The following is an 18,407-nucleotide window of genomic DNA, read 5'->3' as shown; positions in this document are numbered from 1 at the left end:
GAACCAGGACCTCACCAGACAAGGGATCTGCTGGGACCTGAATCTTAGACGTCCAGCCTCCAGAACTGTGAAGAAATGAGTTTCTGTTGTTTATAAGCCACCCAGTTTAGACTAAGGTAAGCCCCTTGCCAGCCCAAACAGACCAAGATGAGCCCCTTGAGTTACCACACTATCTCTGTCCTATCTTCTTCACCTTCTTTGGGTAAGCACAGGGCAGAACCACAAGTCCACTGGGCTAGCAGAGGCCAAGAGCTTCCCTGTGGGTGACTCCCTCCAAATGAGGACTAGGGAGGGGTGGGAAGGCCAGGGCTACCTCTGGAGAAGCCATTTATGTCTTTGTTCATTCAAGTGTTTTGAGCACCTCCATTGTTCCAAGAACTGAGTTGCATGGAGTCAATAATGGTACATGCCTCATGGGTTAATAAGTATAAGACACTTTGGCAATACTTCAAATGATAAGTGCTTGATAAAAGTTACTTGTTATTATTGCAAAGTCCTCTCTTCCTAACTTAATGTGAACCTGACCCTAACAGGGGATGTCCATATGATGCGTGACATGCCTAATGAAGGGGCCTCTGGAAGGAAGAAGCCAACCGTTTTACACTTTAACAAATTCATTCTTGAGAAAGAGAGAGAGACAGAGAAAGAGAGAGAGAGAAAGAGAGAGAGAGATATCAATCTTTCATTCCTGGTTCACTTCCTAAATGCCTGCAAATACCGGAGCTGGGCCAGGTCAAAGCTAGGTGCTGGGTCTGCCGTGTGGGTGACAGGAACTCAAGTACTTGGGCCACCACCTGCTGTCCTCAGTGTACATGTTAGCAGGAAGCTAGAATCAGGAGCAGAGGCAGGTCCAGTATGGGAGGTGGGCATCCCAAGTTACATCTTAACCCCTGACCCAGAGGTCCACCCTGCCTTGCACCTTTAAAACAGAATTGTTTCCTTATTATACCAGGAATGCACCAAGGATAGAAACTGTGTTTCATTTATTTTGTATGTCCTTTACCTCTTCCCCTTTATTCTGCCTTTTGGGCTTATTGAAAGCTATTTTTTAAAAATATAAATTGAACCATACCATCCTGCTTTTCCTAAGCTCTGAGCACACACTGTGGGAGCTCACTGGAGACTGCTGAAATGTGAGGCCATATCCTGTAGTCCCTGAATCCAAGCACACTTTTCCACTAGCTGTTCAAAGGCAGTCAGCACTCTGTGTCCATGAATTCTGCACTTGCAGATTCAACCAACCTTAGGTTGAAAACAGTCAAAGACAAATGGGATTACATCATATTAAGCTTCTGTACTGAAAAAGAAACAATGAGCAAAGTGAAGATGCAACTGACAGAATGGCAGAAAATATGTGCAAAGTAAGTAACTGATAAAGGATTAATTATCAGAGTATATAAAGAGATCAAGAAACTCAACAACAACAAACAAACCACCCAGTTAAGAAATGGGCAAAGGACTGAAAAAGGAACTTTTCAAATGAGGAAATCCAGCAGGCGGGCACTGCGGCTCACTAGGCTAAGCCTCCGCCTTGCGGCGCCGGCACACCGGGTTCTAGTCCCGGTCGGGGCACCGGATTCTGTCCCAGTTGCCCCTCTTCCAGGCCAGCTCTCTGCTGTGGTCAGGGAGTGCAGTGGAGGATGGCCCAAGTCCTTGGGCCCTGCACCTGCATGGGAGACCAGGAGAAGCACCTGGCTCCTGCCATTGGATCAGTGCGGTGCGTTGGCCACAGCGCGCAGGCCGTGGCGGCCATTGGAGGGTGAACCAATGGCAAAGGAAGACCTTTCTCTCTGTCTCTTTCTCTCACTGTCCACTCTGCCTGTCAAAAAAAAAAAAAAAAAAAAAAAAAGAAATCCAAATGGCCAACAGACACATGAAAAATGCTCAGGATCACTAGCTTCAGTGAAATGCAAATCAAAACCACAATGAGGTTTCACCTCACCCCTGTTAGAATGCCTTTCACACAAAAATCAACAAACAACAGATGCTGGCAAGGATGTGGGGAAAAAGATATCCTAATCCACTGTTGCTGGTAAAGCCACTGTAGAAGGCAGTATAGAGTTACCTTAGAAATCTGAATACAGACCTACCATATGACCCAGCCATCCCACTCCTGGGAATTTACCCAAGGAAAATGAAATCAGCTTAGGAAAGAGTTACCTGTACCCCCATGTTTACTGAGGCTCAATTCACAAAAGCTAAGATATGGAATCAACCCAAATGCCGATCAACTGATAATTGGATAAAGAAATTTTGGGATATATGCATCATGGAATACTACCCAACGGTTAAAAAAAAAGAAATCCGGTTGTTTGCAACAGAAGGAAAGAAATTGGAAAATATCATACTTAGTGAAATAAGCCAGTCCCAAAAGAACAAATATTATATGTTCTCCCTGACCGGTGATAACTAATAGAGCATCTAAAAGGCAATCTATAGAAGTGAAATTCAGATTTTGAGAAGCAATGACTTTGAGCAGCCCTTGTCTCAACTGTTGAGGAAGTTTTTTTTTTTTTCATAATATTTGTTGAACTCTTTACTTAACAGAGTTAATCATGTGTATAAATTAATTGAAAATGGGTGTTAGTAAAAAATAAGAATGGGAATAGGAGAGGGAGAAGGAAGTGGGGTGGGAGAGTGGGTGGGAGGGTGGGTATGGTGGGAAGAATCACCATGTTCCTAAGGTTGTAATGATAAAATGTGTGGTGTTTGTGTTCCTTAAATAAAAGGTTTCTGGGGAAAAAAAAGAAAATAGTCAAAAAAATTAATTGTCTTTTTTTCCCCTTGTCATTATTCCCTACACAATACAGTGCAGTGCGGCAACTCTTTATGTAGCATTTACATTATGTTCGGTATTATAAGTAGTCTATAGATGGTTTAAACTATATAGGATGATGTACATAAAAAACACAAATGCTTTCTTTAAAAAGATTTATTTATTTTACTTGAAAGAGTTGCAGAGAGAGAAGGAGGGACAGAGAGAGAGAGGGAGAGAGAGAGAGAGAGCGAGGTCTTCCATCTGGATTAACAGGGCATCAGTTTGGCATATCCTAATCCAGTTTATAGTGGGCCAGTGGTTTTCACGCTTCATTTTAGATGTATTGCTAGATAAGTCTGGGGCTGAGGCAGAAAAAAAGGGAACAGCCTTATTTTCTCCAGGATAATGATAATGATGATGATCGCTATCCTGATGATTTTGTTCATTTTGATGTTTCTCCAGTGTGCCAGCCCTATTCTAGCAGCTGGTTGAGAGAATGCTTGGGAATGTGAACTGTCCAGTGGTGCTTTTTTTTTTTTAATTTTAGGTAGGAGTATTTGGAGGGCTATCAGAAATGATTCTCTGGGTGCCAGCCTACTCCAAGGAGACAAGGCAGCACTTTTATCCAGCATCTGTGAGAAATAAGGGACCCACACTTTTCTAGCCAGGAGTTCTGACCTAGAAAGGTTTTCTCCCTCAACAAATGAATCCAGAGAACAAGATAAGCTGGTAAAGATGTTCAGAGAGCAGTTTGGTTAGTTTGAAAAGAGAAAACTCAAATTTCACATTTCTTGCCAGATGGCAGAGGTACCCGCCAGGCTGAAACGGATGGACAGATGGGTAGATGGACGGATGGGAAGACGGATGGATGGGCAAATGGACAGATGGGAACATTAGCTTCTGAAATTGCTCTAGAGAGAGAGGAACAGCTAGAAGCTGTCTGAACTCTAATGGAATGTTTACACAAGCATTCTACATTATTGTTTGCTGATCTTAACGAGCTTTTCGTTAAATACTGATACCTGTTTCAAAGGCTTGGGGGTGATGCCCTGTGAAGAGAAAGATGAGAAAGTGTTCGTGGTATTTGTGCAATTTGTGGAACGCATATAAAGACAAGATCCAGTGCCCCATTCATAAAAGGAGCTGTTGGTAATGAAGTAGGTGGTTACTAGGTTGAGGTCCAGGTGAGGTCAGTGCAGTGGGGCAGCCCAGGGTCCAGCTCTAGTAAACATTAGTTCTAGTATTTGTCATCAATCAGTGTAGACACACAGAGACACAGGTCTTCAGCCTGGCCAGTCCCACCTTTAGACCACTGGCATCACCAAAGTCATCTACAATGACCAAGGGGTTGGTCTTCCAAAGAAGTTGGCAGGAGGCTATACTCACAACCATCAGAAATAATGTCACTCAAATTTGCAAGACAGGGAAGAAAGCAAGCTTGGCCAAGAGCTTATTAGATTCAGAGACACAGGCCACAGCAGGGAGGAAAAAACAGGCCTTTCTGGTGTCAGAGTTGATTGAGTTCCTGGTTGCTAGTAATTGAAAAACGACTGTCAAATTTAATCAGAGGATAATTTCTTGGGAGCTCACAGAGTTCATGAGCATTGAGAGGATCACACTTGGGAATTGGCAAGGTTAAAAGGCACGCTGGATGGTCAGGAGAAAAGAACAGAAATAGCAACTATATCAATCCTGCTGTGGCAGCTACCATCACCACCATTCTAACAAATATCCTCCACTTGCTCCATGTTTATTCCCTCTCCCCCTTATTTACAGTACAAATTCTTGGCTGACTGGACAAACAGGTGAACCAATTACTATGAGGTTCCTTTCTCCTGAGAACAGCTAATAATTACTTGGCATTCTCAAAGACACACCTGTCTTGCTTTAACCAACCTTGTAAACTCACTGAATATGGAAAATAACTACTCTCTTTGTGTAAAGCCTGGACTAAATAGGAAAAGAGAGATGACAAGAATGCTTCTCTATTTCCATTTGGATTCTGAATGATTTTTTTTCTAATCTCACAATCAGTGGTTTGTATTTTTACTTTCTATGCTCCATAGAACTACCAAGTCAGGACATTAAGTTGACTTGATCATAAAGTATGATCTCTACAGGGTAACACATATGAGAAAATAGAAACCTGTTGGCAGTACACACAGCTTGCTCGTGTAGGTTGAGTTATCCTTTAGGATGAGTGTGAGGCTCCCTTATTCTATTGGAAGGAACCAGAATAGGGAGGAAGTAGGGGATGGTTAAGGGTTGGGACTTCTCTCTGTGCTCTTGTCCTGGCCCCACAAATGATTGGGGTAGAGTTGAATCTATGGGTTGCTTTGCAAACCAGGTTCTGCCAATCTTCACAGTTTTTGCTGAATCTGGTCAATTTGCCTAGCATGATTTGGTGAAAATTTCCCATTGACTGTAAAACCATGTCAAGGGAAGGACCATGTGTCATTGTCCCTGTAGTGAGAAAATATTTTAAAATATTAATCAAAATACTTTACTTCCTATGCCTCTTTTGCACACAATCTTCCCCCTATGTGTCAGAGCAACAGGATGCCTTGGGAAGATTGGTTGTTATTACAAAAATTCAAAGAGAAAGAGGGGCAGGTGCTGTGGTACAGCAGGTTAAAGCTCTGGCCTGAAATGCTGGCATCCCATATGGGTACCGACTCTAGTCCCGGCTGCTCCTCTTCCAATCCAGCTCTCTGCTCTGGCCTGGGAAAGCAGTAGAAGATGGCTCAAGTCTTGGGCCCCTGCACTAACACGGGAGACCTGGAAGAAGCTCCTGGATCCAGGCTTCGGATTGGCACAGCTCCGGCTGTTGTGGCCATCTGGGAAATGAACCAGTGGATGGAAGACCTCTCTCTCTGTCTCTCTATCTCTGTAACTTTCTTTCAAATAAATACAATAAATCCTTAAAAAAAAGAATTCAAACAGAAAGAAATGTTAAGAGTTCTACTGAGGCTCATAACAAGGAATTAGAGAGAAATGGAATCATTACTGAAGTTCAAGAGTCAAGGTTCTGAGACATACAACATATAGAAGAGGATAAAACCAATTTTCCTACATAGAATTAGTAGAACTTGTGACAAGATGGTAGAAAGAACACTGGATTTAGATCTGAGAGAGCTGGTAGAGACCCTAAGAAAGGGAGGAAGATGGAAATTCCAGATAAGTTTGTAAGGAGCACAGAACAAAGGATTCCAGTTCCCTTTCTATAAACTATGCAGAGGTACCTGCTTTCAGTGGGACATTTATGCCAAAGAGCACTGGCAGCTGGTGAGCAACTTTGAAGTAGAAAGCTACATGCACACTGCCTTGCACCCCATGCAGTGCAGGCAAAGAGGCTGAGGGTTTCTGATCCCTGCAAAAGGACTTCATAAGTGCTGTAAATGGGGAACCAAAAGCAATGGGGCAGGCCCCTTGGGGAACAGAATGCATTCAAGAAGCTATTTAGGGTCCAGCAAGCTTGTGGACATCAGTGATGAGTGTACATGAATCTCAAGCAATGGTAAACTTTGCCCTGCAGAAGCTACTGTGGGCAGAGGCCCTTTGTGGAGACTGTTGGGGTGCCACGCAGCCCTCCACAGATCCCAGATGCTTCAGGGCATAAGGGAAGGAAGGAGGTGGAGGAAGATCTTGTATTTATAGTTTAGGAATCATCAGATTTACTTGGCATTGCCAGTATTGTTTTTTGCTGTCGTAAATGTAGTAGAGAGAGAAAGACAATTTGCAATTTGCATCTTTGAATCTATACCCTTGAAATTCACATTCAGTAACCATGGTTCTTTGCACTGGGCCTGGGACAGTGTTAATGTTCAGAAAGTATCTGTTGACTCGGGGGGAAGAATGAATGAGAACGCAGCCCTTCTGATGGTCAGGAGGAGCTTACCTCTTCTGGAAGCCATGCTGCCGGCCCTGTGGCCCAGGGGATCCTGCTGGCCATCACACAGCAGCACTTGCTGGCTCTGCCTGGGGTGGTGTACATCTAATGAGAATTCAGCTCAGACCCACTATTTCACTATGGGAGTGGAAAGGTAGGCCTTGAAGTTTATATAGGATTTATATTGATGCTCATCATTAGCTAACCGGGAATTTATTTTGTTTATGGGAAATTCTTCTTTGTATACAGAAAAGGAGGCTGGGTACTATGGGCCAGGAAGGAAAGTGGAAGATAATTCACATTTATTTATTTATTTATTTAAACAGAAAAAAGCAGTGGATAAGAAAGAGAGGAAAGCCCATTCGGCCACATCTTTCATCCACCCCATTTCTTGACTCCAGCTTTCAGACAAAGTGACTAAAGGGAATGGGGTGGGGGTCCTGAATGCAGGGGAGCTTTCCTCTAATTCCTGCATAGCGAGCAGAAATGGATTATTAAGGAGGCAAAAGTGAGCATCCTTGAAGGCTCTAATGAAAGAACTCCTGTGGCTTGATTTTCTCCATATTCTTTTTTTTTAACTTTTATTTAGTAAATATAAATTTCCAAAGTACAGTTTATGGACTACAATGGCTTTTTCCCCCCATAACTTCCCTCCCACCCGCAACCCTCCCATCTCCAACTCCCTCTTCCATTCCATTCACATGAAAATTCATTTTCAATTATAATTATATACAGAAGATCAATTTAGTATATATTAAGTAAAGATTTCAACAGTTTGCACCCACACAGAAACACAAAGTGAAAAATACTGTTTGGGTACTAGTTATAGCATTACTTCACATTGTACAACACATTAAGGACAGAGATCCCACATGAGGAGTAAGTGCACAGTGACTCTTGTTGTTGACTTAACAAATTGACACTCTTGTTTATGGCATCAGTAATCTCCCTAGGCTCTTGTAATGAGTTGCCAAGGCTATGGAAGCCTTTTGAGTTCGCGGACTCCGATCATATTTAGACAAGGTCATAATCAAAGTGGAAGTTCTCTCCTCCCTTCAGAGAAAGGTACCTCCTTCTTTGATGGCCCATTCTTTCCACTGGGATCTCACAGAGATATTTCTTTTAGTGTTTGTTTGTGTTTTGTTTTTTTTTTTTTTTTTTTTTTTTTTTTTTTTTTTTTTTTTGCCATAATGTCTTGGCTTTCCATGTCTAAAATACTCTCATGGGCTCTTCAGCCAGATCCGCATGCCTTAAGGGCTGATTCTGAGGCCAGAGTGCTGTTTAGGACATCTGCCATTCTGTGAGTCTGCTGTGTATCCTGCTTCCCATGTTGGATCATTCTCTCCTTCTTAATTCTATCAGACAGTATTAGCAGACACTAGTCTTGTTTATGTGATCTCTTTGACTCTTAGACCTATCATTATGATCCATTGTGAACTGAAATCGATCACTTTGACTAGTAAGATGGCATTGGTACATGCCACCTTGATGGGATTGAATTGGAATCCCCTGGTACGTTTCACATAATTCACATTTATTAATCCCTGTTATGCTTGGTGGGGCACTGAAGCCTTAATACAAACTTTTAAGTTAGTGCTGGTTTTAGCCTCATTTTATAATGGCTAAATTATAGCTTTGATTAGCACACCTGGGCATCCAGTTGACCTTCAAATGTTGGTTGAATGAATTGATGAGTGCAAGTTAAGTCCCTTGCTCAGGTCTGTACAGTCATTCAGTGACAGAGCCTGGAACCTGTAGATATCCATGAGGCTGCGAAGTACATACTACAGATGTCAACTTGGTGTTTCATTAGTCTGTGTGTATTTTGATATAAAAAGAGGAGACTGAGTAATTTATAAATAATAGCAATTTATTTCTCACAGTTTTGGAGGCTAGGAAGTTCAGGATCCAGGTGCTGGAGGTCTGTCTGCTTCCAAGATGCAGCTTTGTACACTGTCCTCACATGGTGGAGGAGCAGAGGAGCAAGAACACACTGAAGCCCTTGTATTAGACCACTAATCCCACCCACGAGGGATGTACCACAATGACTTAATCATCTTCTAAAGGCGCTGCCTTTTAGTGCCATCACACTGGACATGAAGCTCTAACACATCAGTCTTGGAGGACATATTCAGAGCACAGCAGTGATCATTGGCTAGGATCCTCCTTTTCTGTAGTCTTGACTTTCTTGATCATCATTATCTTGAATCTCCAAAGTACTTTGGTGTAAACATCTTTCTTCAAAGCAGGAGAGACAGGGAGTGTGTGAAGTCCCAGGGAGAATTTAAGGCAGATGAGATAGAAGTGGCCTCCTGTGGCCTCTGTCTCCCCAGCCAGCAGACGGTTTGGACGGGTTGTCTGCTGGGAATGAGACCTTGGAATAGAGTTCAGGTGGGAACCATCCTGGGCTTAACATGGAGAAGATTTGGATGGGTTTTGTGGGAAGCATTAAGTGAACTCATGTTTATTTTTGCTGAGAGCAGAGGGGAAGCTGAATAATTTGAGAGGAAATTTAGCTAGTACAATTCTGAGGGCAGAGTTATTGTTAAGTTGTGGAGGAGAAAACAGAATTTCTGAAGATTCTACAGGGAGTAAGTGGCATTTTGGATTTGCGTCACCTCCTGCAATTGTCCATACATTTTAATGGACTTGGCTCTAAATATTTATTTCTCAGTTGATTATTTCACAGGAGGCTCCTGACTTGAGAGTTGAGACTACCTTCTTCATCTTTGTGCTTTCCTAAGCCCTAAGGGTATTGTGTAGCCCCAAGCAGGCAATCAAAGGAACAGGGGTCAGCTGGAAGCTGAGCTCAAGATAATATCAAAATGCAGTTTGAGGGGTGGGTGTTGTGGGACAGTAGGTTAAACCACTGCTTGGGATGGCTGTATCTCATAACAGACTACCTGAGACCATGTCCCACCTCTGCTTTTGATCTAGCTTCCTGCTAATGTGCCTCCTGGGAGGCAGCAGATGATGACTCAAGTCCTTGGGTCCTTGCCACTCAAGTGGGAGATCTAGATGGAATTCCTGGCTCCTGGTTTCAGCCTGGCCCAGCTCTGGCTCTCGTGAGCATTTGGTTAGTGAACCAGCAGATGAACGATCTCTGTCTCTGTCTCTCTCTTGCTCTGCCTTTCAAATACATTTTAAAAAATGAAGTTGGCCCTTTTGTATCCATGGGTTCCATATCTGTGGATTCAATCAACCATGGACCAAAAAAATTCAGAAAAAATTATCTTCATACTGAACATGTACAGAGTTTCTTCCTTGTGATTACTCTCTAAACAATACAGCAGAACAACTATTAACACCGGATTTACATTGTATTAGGTATTATAATTAATCTAGAGATGATTTAAAGTATAGAGGAAGGCGTATGTAGGTTACATGCAAACACTACAGCATTTTATGTAAGAGGCCTGAGCATTTGCACATGTTGGTATCTGTGGGGCATCCTAGAACCAGTGCCCTGCTGTTATTGACAGGGACTGGATCCAGGCTTGTTTAGGGGAGCAGCCAGGAGCGAGAAGGCAGAGACTCTGTGGCTGCTTAACCCATGCTCTCACAGATGTATTCTTTGGGAAGATGTGGCCTCATGATGTCCGAATTTCCCTGGTTCCTCAAGATTCTCCTTCTATTCCAAGCTCCAAAGTTTGGGAGGAGAACTTCCTGTACTTGCTTTTGCATGTGCCTACCTGCATGGTCAAAGACTGACTGGCAAGCTTTCCTGCTGTTGCTCTTCATGACTTAGTAACCCACTGCCAGCCTTGAATATAAAGTAATTGAAAATGAAAATTCATAACAGCCTAGCACTCGGGTGAAGGGGAAATCCTGAACCTTCACAATTCCAGGGGAGGCACTGGAGTCTGCACCAGGGTATGGATGTGTGTGATGCATATGTGTGGCTTCCCCAGAGTATGCACACATCCATGCAGGGGAGGATGTGCATGTAAATGTACATGTGTGTAGCTGTGGCTGCATGTGGGCCTAGGTACTACACAGGTGAGTCACTGTACTGGAAATCCATCTGCTAGCTCAGGAGAAGCTAGACTTTTCTAGACTTCTCAGTTATAAAATGACATAAGCCCAAGAATTTATTTGGATCTCCCAAAGGTGGTTGAGAAAATATCTGCATTGCTGAGCCCCACAATACTCAACATTCTAGAAGTTAAAGAATTCCTTGGGGCTGTGCTGTGGCTCACTTGGTTAATCCTCTGCCTGCGGCGCTGACATCTCATATGGGCACTGGGTTTTAGTCCCGGTTGCTCCTCTTCCAGTCCAGCTCTCTGCTGTGGCCCGGGAGTGCAGTGGAGAATGGCCCAAGTGCTTGGGCCCTGCACCTGCATGGGAGACCAGGAGAAGCACCTGGCTCCTGGCTTCAGATCGGCCATAGCTCTGGCTGTGGTGGCCATTTGAGGGTGAACCAGTGGAAGGAAGATCTTTCTCTCTGTCTCTCTCTCTCACTGTCTAACTCTATCTGTCAAGTAAATAAAATAAAAATAAAAAAAGAATTCCTGAAGAATCTTACATTTTTGTCTATCACAAGTTCATTAGGAACTACATAAAGTAGTGCCTATGTATAATATTAATATTTTTCCATCAGTTGAGATCGGGATCAATTGCATTAATACACACAGGGACACACAAAAAAGTTAGCTGTTTCTATCCTAGGTAAAATAAACACTGTGATTGGCAATGCATACATTGATGTGATAGCTCCGTGAAGCAGGAGCTACACATCCCATTTAGCTCCCACTGCACCAGGCCTAGATTGTATCCCTTTTCTCACATCCCCAATGGCTGCTGGAACTTCAGTCGTCTCACCCACATGCCAGGCATGGGGCTGGGAGAAGGAGGAAAAGGACATACACCCCCTTCTTTGACTCCACGGATACATCACAGAGAACTCACACATTCACATCTGACTCTAAAAGCAGCTATGGCCATTCCAGTGGCAAGACATGCTTGGGAATGTGCTGTGCTTGCTTGGAAGCATGACTGCTCTTTCAAAGCTGGGCTTCTGTTACTGAGAGAGAAAGGAATAATGGAATGGAGTGGCAAGGGGCAGTCCCTGCCACTTAGCTTTAATCCTGCTCTGTCATTTTAACACCCTGCCTGGTGGATAAGGTTGGCAGTGTCAGCCCGCTGACTTGTGAGTTCTTTCCAGGAGGAACATGCTACTGGCCTCTTGCTCCTGTTCTGTCAGATCCTTTCTTTCGTTTGGTATCTGGCATGTTAGCACATTCAAAATCCCCATATTCCAGGTGAGAAAACTGAGCCAAATGCAAGTGGGATGACTCGTGATGCGGGTTAATGACAGAATTGAGGACAGAACCCTGATTCAGGCTACTTATCACCCCTCCATGCTAGGATTCCCTGAGACGCGGGGTCTTTTTCAGGTTCATATGGCTGTCTGGAGAAAGCAGTCGTTACATGACTCACTCCTCTTTCAGATCCTGGGAACACGGGCGTGCAGTCTGAGCAGTGCTCATTCAGTTATGAATGATGTAGCTCATTGTGCTAAGAAAAGGAGAGACCATTTTTCTATGTGTTTTCTTCATCTTTGTCAAGGAAAGCTCAGAGTCAGTCTGTAAGAGGTAAGTCTTTTCAAAAGCAGAGAAGGAAGCTGTGAGGTGATCCCCACCCAGGTTCCAGGGTGCCTCATCCTCTGGTGGTCACGATATCCACCTATGGATAAGTTCTTATTTGCTTTTCTTTCTACCAGACCTGGGCACAGTGCTAGGTGCTTTCTGTGTATCGTTCATTCTAATTTTACGGCTCTGTGAGATAGGTAAGTGTTCTGAGTGCTTTCTCCTTACTCAGCTAGTAAAGCAGGACCCCTCTGCACTAAATAGTGTGAGGTGTCTGAATACAACACATTCGGCCCTGGGCAGATGGTACTGGCGGCAGTTTGTCAGTTATGTGCACAAGTGCTCATAGCCCTGGGGAACTAGATGCTACATGCTATGCAGGGCCACATGACGTGGCACTTGGGGGCAGGTTTTACAGTGACAAGTGGGTGGGGTGCTCCTGACTGGCCAGGGAGGACAGGATTGGATCTTTGAGTAGTTTTGTGGACTGGCAGCGTGCAGGAACCCATGGGAGGACTGAGTAGGGTGGGGCTGATCCTGCTGATGGGGAAATGGCCAGGTGGGGAGCATGTCCTGCTGGATGGGGTTATATCTGGGAGAACAGGGGAACTCCTGGCTGAGCTCCGGGGGCTGAAGATAGATGTCAGCTGGGGCTGGTGAGGCTCAACGGCATCACCACGGCACATGGAATGTCAGAGCTCATGGTACAGCATCATTATCCCCATTTTATATGTGAGACACAGGAAGGACCAAGATGACACAGCTAGTTTGATGCTGTATTTGATGCCAAAAGACTTCTTTCCTACAAGTTGCTCTGTGTCACATCTTTATCCATTCCCACCAAGTAGGTGGGGGAGCATTTTGCATGTAAGGAGACAGAGGGGCAGAGAGAGAGGTGACATGCTCAGAGCCACACAGCTGAAGGACAAAATCTGGCTAAAACTTGTGGTGTTGAGTCCCCTTGGGGACAGCTGACTCTGGTGTTGGCCCTGACATCAGAAGAGTGGCCACAGCCTGCTGACTCCCACAGCTCTAGGCTGGGTAGGGTAGAACACAACCTTGATAACAAGGTAGAAATATCAGTGAGAATTCATTAAACACAGGGCAGGAAACAGGATCAACACTTCAAGTAAATTTTGGTTTGGGTTACTCATGGAGAAATAAGGACTGAGACAATGATATTAGGTATGTGCGTTTTAAGGGATGATATTCAAAACAGCTAACAACTGTTAGGCTGTCAGCTCTGGATGGCCCAGCCACTAATCCTTTTGCTGCTAGATGATGGAACTGTCCGGAGGGTGCTGGGACAATGGTGATGGTCCCCAGGGAGCTCAGGGGCATGATTATTTACAAAACCAATTTGGAAGCATTTCATTATTTCCTTACTACCCCATCCAGACCTTATAACCAGTAGTCTTGCTCCTGGGTATGTATTCCCTGCTCAAGTTCTCCCCGGGTTCAAGGGGTGACACATTGCCAGGACACATCCCAGTGTTGCTTGCAGTGCTGGGAATCTGAAGCATTTGGGTAATGGATGGCAGTATGTGGATGAGGCAGGCAGCGAACAAAAGGAACAGACCAGATGCATGCAGAACAATGAGGTTGGAGCTGAAAACACTACACCATGGTGAGCAGAATGCAAGAGAAGATTGAGAGAAAGGACAAATTACCATTTACATGAATTAAAAATGTCTGCATTCAGAACAGCCTCATACACTTTACCAGGACTCCTGGAAACAAGAGGCTACCACAAAGTACATTAGAATGGCTGCCTATGGAGGGTGGGATGGCCATGCAAGTGTGGAATGTGGAATAAAGGAAGAGAGAGAGACCTGATCCTCTATGTGCTAATAATGTGAACATTCAGAGAAGCATGACTAAATTAACCCTCTGCATCCAAGAGAATAAAAATGAAAAAGAAAGGTGAAATCAGTTGGTGCAGCTGACCCACACTCAGAAGTAATCCTGGCCACACTTATGCAGGATGAGTGGGGTGCATTTGAGGTGGGAGGACCTGTCAGTTACTGGCTGGAGAGAGCAGGGCCTTGCTGCTTTACTGCTCCTCCAGAGAGATCTTTGATTCCTTCTCACCACAGTATCTTGACTTGGTAGAATTTCTTTCTCATGACTCTCATAGGAAATTGTGATTTTTTTAAAAAGAGATTTTACTAGAGAATGAAGAAAGACAAAATACGTGAACAGAAAAACATAAAGGGAAATGGAGTCTAAAGACTTGCTTTATCCTAAGACGCTAGCATTCTGGTCATTGAGCTCCTGGCTGGCCCTGTGCTGGACCCCAGCCCTGGGCTCACTTCCCTGTCACAGCTGCAGCTGAGGAGCATGGTCAGGGCAGGACTGAGGCCACCAGTTCCTTGCTAAGATGGCTCCTATACCCTTTTACATGCTCTCCAAGGACCAGGGCAATTTCATCCTGTGTATGGTATTTTCAGTTTAATATATGCTTTCTGGGAGCAGGTGAAAGGACATGAGCATAGGGGTGCCACAGGAGCACTTTGAGAGCCCTTCTCTTCACTGCACACCTATTTCCTTCCCTTCCCTGACTCTGGGGTCACACTGGACTTGTTGTTCCTTTTACCATCATCAGGGCAGAGTTTGCTAATTCTTGCAGATGGGATTGATGGAGGGTTTCCCATGGGTTCCAGCAAGGGAGAGAATTTTCAAGATCCAAAGAGGTTATAGTTTGAATATTTGCCTCCCTGAAGTCAGGATTTTAACCCCAGAAGTCTAATATCGATGGCACTAAGAGGGTGGGAACTTAATCCAATCATGGCATTTAGAGGTGGGACCATCGCAAGAGAGATTTAGATTGGATTAGATTGAATCCTGTGGCTTTATAAGAGACCAGACAGATATGGACAGACACGCCTACTTCCTGTCTCTTGGCATTGGTGTTCTGCACGGCTTTGGGACTCTGCCCAGCAAGAGGGTCACTGCGAGATGAAGCTTCCAGACCTTGTACCTCCAGCACTAGGAAGCTGAACGTGCCTCTCCCACTGACCTCCCATTGGAGAGAACTCAGTCGTATGCCCGCCTTCCTGCATGGGAAAGTAGAATGTGTAGGTTTTATCCTAGACAGTAGTATAGCGAGGAGAGTGGTCCACTATCCTGCTTTGCCCTGGAGTAAGGGGTTCCTGGGATGCCAAACTTTAGTTGTAAAACTGGAGCAGCCCCAGATATACTAAGAACAGTTGGTTGCCCTAGTACCCAGGTAACAACTGGAGATAATATTGCTGAGAAAGCAGAAAAGGCCATAGGAGTGTACCCGGCAGTCTGTCATTAGGATACTCTTCACTTTTCTAGTTGGAAATGAAGGCTAGACACTAAGTTCCACCCAATGAATGAAGGCTTACTAAAGGAGTGCAGAACTTCCCTGGAAAAAAATACATGAGGATGATATATATGGTCTTTAGTGCCTTTTGATCTACGTATCTGCACTCTTTCACACAGTCTCAAGAACTTCATTCATCTGTCTATCCATTCATCCCAGAATCTACTTTTTCATTCTCTTAAAGATTTATTTACTTATTTGAAAGTGTTACAGAGGCGTGGGGGGGGGGAGAGGGAGAGAGGGAGAGAGGGAGAGAGGAAGAGAGGGAGAGAGGGAGAGAGGGAGAGAGGGAGGGAGGGAGAGAGAGAGCGAGCTATTTTCCATCTGCTGGTTCATTCCTCAAATGGCCGCAAAGTCTGAAACGGCCCAGCTGAAGTCAGGAGCTGCATTTGGGTCTCCCACTTGGTGCAGGGGCCCAAGCACTTGGGCCATCCTCTTCTGCTTTCCCAGGCCATTAGCACAGAGCTGCATTGGAAGTGGAGCAGCCAAGTTATGAATGGCATCCATACTGGATGCTGGAGTCATAGGCTTTGACTCTACACATTATGCCACTATGTCAGCTCCTGTCTTAAAACATTTGGTGAGCATCTGTAATAGGCCATGAAGACACTGAAATGAGTAACATCACACAGTTCCTGTCCATTAAGGAGGTCACAATTTAATGCAGGAGACTATCCAAACTGGCCATGAGTGACAGTACCTGATAGGGGTATAAATGTATTGGAACATTGTGCAAAGTAGAATGGACGTAGGAGAGGAAGCAACTAAATTTAGTTTGTGAGTCACAGAAAGTATCACCGAATGGATGATGTTGGGCATCAACTAGTTGTCTTCCAGGTGGAGGAGGAAGCATGATGGACACAGGTCCCCGCAGGGCAAAGGCTCTGACAGCGAGCATGCTGGAAAGATGGGTCAGTTCTATCGGCTGGAAGGTAAGGAAAGTGTGGTGGGGAGGGGCAGGGTTGAAGAAGGAAGAGGAAAAGGTGTGAGAAGCATGACACATGGTGAAAGTCAAATTGTGGCTGGATTCTGAGCCATCTAGAAGGCCATCCCCAGGGGTATTTTCATGGCCTGACTTCTCAGACAGATCATTACCAGGCTAAAGTATGCTGAGGATCCACCAGAGTGCACTTTTCCAAAGCCTGTCGACCAGGGACAGTTGTTCTATGGACCCACCTTGGGCCGTACGCTAGGATCCTCAGAAAGTGAGTCCAGGTACCCCAGGCCTGGAGACATAACCCATATTTAGTCACAACACTCTTTTTAAAAGCAGTCTCCTTTTATCTACAGAAACATAAACCTTTTAGAGCTGGAGAGTTCCTTAAAGATAATAGAGTGGATGCCTGGAGAGCCTAAAAGGAAACTTCACTGAGCTGTTAGGGATGGAGGCATATTGGAATTCAAGCCATTGGACTTTTTTTTTTTTTTAACATTTATTTATTTGAGAGGTAGAGTTACAGACAGAGAGAGGGAGAGACAGAGAGAAAGGTCTTCCATTTGCCGTTCACTCCCCAAACAGCCAGAACAGAGCTGGGCCTACCTGAAGCCAGGAGTCAGGAACTTCCTCGGGGTCTCCCATGTCGGTGTGGGGGTCCAAGCAATTGAGCCATCTTCTACTGCCTTCCCAGGCCATAGCAGAGAGCTAGACTGGAAGAGGAGCAACCGGGACATGAACTGACGTTCATATGGGATATAGGCACCACAAGCGGAGGCTTAGCCTACTATACCACAGTGCAGGCCCCAGCCATTGGACTTTAAGATCATAAATATTCAGGGTCTGTTCAGTATAAAAGTAATACTATGGGGCAGTTAAAGTAAATGTGTAATAATTTCCCTAAATTTAATATAAATTCAATCTTGAGCTTCTAGGCATGCAAGCAGAGGCAGACATGATGGTTTGTACATTTTCTTTTTAACTGGCAAAATGTGGCATAGAAATAAAAGGTGAAAATTCCTAGCGGGAGCAGAAGAAATTGAGCAGTCCTATGACAGGGTCTTTCTTTCTTTAAATTTTTAAAATTACGTATGGCAGGGGAAAGGGAGAGAGAGAGAGAGTGAGAGAGAGAGTCTACCCACTAGTTCATTCTCCAAATGCCCACAATAGTCCTTGGGGACTGAAGCTGTAAGTTCAGCCTTGGTCTTTCATGTAGGTGGCCTCCCAGGTTCTGCATTAACAAGAAGCTGGAGTTGAGAGCAGAGCTCTGACTTGAACCCGGCCACTCCATCATGGGACTGGAAGTCTTAGCTAATGTCTTAACTGTTTGGCTAAGCACCCAACCATTAGCAATTCCCTTCACAAAAGGTCTTAGAAATTCAGTCTTCAAGGAGCTCATGGTTCAGTGGAAGACTCTGCCTGTCGAAAAAAAAAAAAAAAGCCCAATCTGGTAGTTTCACAAAAGAGGGAAGCAAGGTGCTGAGGAAGCAATGGTAGACAGAGGAGACAGACAACCCATGATGGGACAGAGGGCTTCTCAGACAGCTGTGACTGTCAAATGAGCCGCCACCCAAGGGAGAGTGAGTCTGCTGAGCAAAGAAGGGCTCTGTGGTTGGCAGCGGTATTTGAAGCAGAGGAAGCACAGCCATGCGTCAGGGTCTAGCAAGGCCCGGTGGGTCTGGGGAACTGCCGGTGTTTCACATGTTCACACTGGCTGGAGGGACTTTCAGGCAGCTGGGTAGAGAGTGACAAACAAGACACCAACCAAGTAAATGTCAATCACTGTTACCCATTCACTCCCAACCTTCCTGCCAGAGCTGAGAGCATCTCACTGCAGACCGGTTCCAACTTAAGAAGCAAATTAGTGCTTCCCTTACCTTCAGGGTGGC

General features: G+C 44.7%; 1 long non-coding RNA gene across 3 annotated transcripts in view; it reads right to left on the bottom strand.

Annotated features, from left to right (window-relative positions):
* The window catches only part of LOC127489187 (uncharacterized), a 33,165-nt gene that overhangs the window by 12,461 nt on the left and 2,297 nt on the right, over positions 1-18,407 (bottom strand). The window contains exons 2-4 of one of the 3 annotated variants that reach the window (XR_016230568.1): positions 17,661-17,749; positions 17,125-17,231; positions 7,816-8,461 (exon numbers count right to left, since the gene is read on the bottom strand). This is a non-coding gene — a long non-coding RNA (uncharacterized LOC127489187). Of the gene's footprint in view, positions 1-7,815; positions 8,462-17,124; positions 17,232-17,660; positions 17,750-18,407 lie in introns of those variants that run through there. The other 2 variants (XR_016230567.1, XR_016230569.1) reach the window with 2 other exon arrangements.

Source organism: Oryctolagus cuniculus, chromosome 2, assembly GCF_051225735.1.
Source record: "Oryctolagus cuniculus isolate XC-2025 breed Fujian yellow rabbit chromosome 2, ASM5122573v1, whole genome shotgun sequence".
Lineage (NCBI taxonomy): Eukaryota > Metazoa > Chordata > Mammalia > Lagomorpha > Leporidae > Oryctolagus > Oryctolagus cuniculus.
This window is presented reverse-complemented; position numbering and strand designations above follow the sequence as displayed.